This window comes from Lathyrus oleraceus, chromosome 7, assembly GCF_024323335.1.
Source record: "Lathyrus oleraceus cultivar Zhongwan6 chromosome 7, CAAS_Psat_ZW6_1.0, whole genome shotgun sequence".
NCBI lineage: Eukaryota > Viridiplantae > Streptophyta > Magnoliopsida > Fabales > Fabaceae > Lathyrus > Lathyrus oleraceus.
This window is the reverse complement of record NC_066585.1, coordinates 459,304,282-459,306,408: the sequence shown is the minus strand read 5'-3', so window position 1 is coordinate 459,306,408 and position 2,127 is coordinate 459,304,282. Positions and strand designations below refer to the sequence as shown.

The following is a 2,127-nucleotide window of genomic DNA, read 5'->3' as shown; positions in this document are numbered from 1 at the left end:
TTGCATTAACATGATCAAGGCTACTTATCTCGTACATGCCAGTTTTTGTTTGAGGTTTTTCTACCATCGTTCGGTCGCTTCCCCACTGATAATGATTTTGGGCCATGCTCTCGATAAGTTGATAAGCGTCAGCGTAAGGTTTATCCATAAGCGCACCACCTGCGGCGGCGTCTATTTTTAATCTTGTGTTGTACAAGAGACCATTATAGAAGGTATGAATTACTAACCAGTCCTCTAAACCATGGTGTGGACAAAGTCTCATCATGTCTTTGTATCTTTCCCATGCTTCGAAAAGAGACTCGTTATCTTTCTGTTTAAATCCATTTATCTGGGCTCTTAACATAGCTGTTTTGCTTGGAGGAAAATATCGGGCAAGAAAGACTTTCTTCAACTCATTCCATGTGGTGACTGAGTTAGAAGGAAGAGACTGAAGCCATCTTCTAGCTTTATCTCTTAATGAGAAAGGAAAAAGACGAAGTCGAATTGCCTCTGAAGTGGCACCATTTGCTTTAACAGTATCAACGTATTGAACCAATACGGATAAATGAAGGTTTGGATGCTTGGTAGGATTTCCAGAAAATTGGTTCTGTTGCACTACCTGCAACAGTGAAGGTTTAAGTTCGAAGTTGTTTGCTTCGATTGCGGGTGGAGCAATACTCGAATGCGGCTCATCTTGTGATGGAGCGGCGTAATCTCGAAGAGCACGAGCTGGTTCTGCCATCTCGAGTATCGGCGATGGAAGAAGATTTTTAAGATCAGGAATTTCGATTGGATGAAGATTGTTTGCAGCACGATACTCCCGAATTCTTCGTAAGACTCAGAGATATCGTTCAACGTCGTTGATTCGTAAGTAGTACGGTTCACCTTGTGAGCGAGTGTGTGGCATACAAATCAACGAAAGACAAAAAGGAAAAATAAAAAATTGCCTTAGTCTCTACAGCGTAACAGAAGAGTTACGATATCGACTAAATAAAAGTCCCCGGCAACAACGCCAAAAACTTGATCGCGACTTTATGAGTCTATTGGGGTTAACTGCAAGTGCACAATCTAATCGCGTAGTTTTAAAAGATATCGATCCCACAGGGACTTAATGAATCGATATACCGTTTTTCTAAGGTTACTTCGTAAAGCTAAGGCGGATGATACTTTGTTGATTAGGGGGAAAAGTAAAACTAAAATCAGATCTAGATTAAATATCAAATAACGCGGATATCGGTATGTAGTTCATCGTAATTAGGGAATCAAATCTTCGTTGGTTTCTTAGTTTTAAAATAAGTCTTTTCAGTAGACACTATTGATTAAAAACCTTTTCTCAAACTCTCGCTCTGTTGAATAGACTATGATTTTACCTTAACGTACGCTCTCACTATTTAGTTAAAACTAAAATCACTTTTTGAAAACAATAAAATCTATAGAAACTCTTTTTATTAAAATACTAACCGTTTAAACACCCTCGTGTCAAACTCTCGCTCTGTTGACTTAGATTATATGATTAAACTTAAATGCTTAACTCTCGTCCTCACATTTAACCTTTAAAAATATTTTTTGAAAATGATTAGAATTTAATTAACTCTAAAAATTGCTTTCGCCCTGATTTAAAGTTAATGTCCAATTTACACTGTCCAGTTAAAAGCACAAACCGTCGTTCTATTGATTTTAACTTCTTTATGTCTTTTACTCTCCTACAAAAACTTTGGTATTAACTCTGTAAATTGAGACCATAAAAAGAGTGACTATATTTTTAAATAAATTTAAACCAACTTAGTTTTGATTCCTTTATTCCGCTTACTTTACATACCGATATCTAATTTTATTTAGCCGGACATGCTAAACAAGCCTAAACAATAATTATGCTTAATTACAGCCATATCAGACAAACAGTATAAATAAACAGCAGTACAGAGCATATATAAATTAAAACAATAGATTAATGAACCTGTAAAATTAATAGAAATCTTGGTTGTTCCCTAGCTTCGATGCTTGAACACTCCACCACAAACCGGTTGGATTTGTTCTTCACAATTCTTGAGCAGACAGGAAAAATAAAGGCGAAGGAATAAAATACTATAATCTAACGTAAGGTTAGATACAGTAAAAGTTACACAATAGTTTCCCGTGTAGAAACTA

At 36.2% G+C, this 2,127-nt stretch overlaps 1 non-coding gene across 1 annotated transcript; it reads left to right on the top strand.

The window, feature by feature from the left end:
* The first annotated feature begins 236 nt into the window (after positions 1-236).
* On the top strand, positions 237-343 carry LOC127108619 (small nucleolar RNA R71). The gene has a single exon (XR_007796145.1). It is a non-coding gene; the product is annotated as a small nucleolar RNA R71 (small nucleolar RNA).
* Positions 344-2,127: the final 1,784 nt, after the last annotated feature.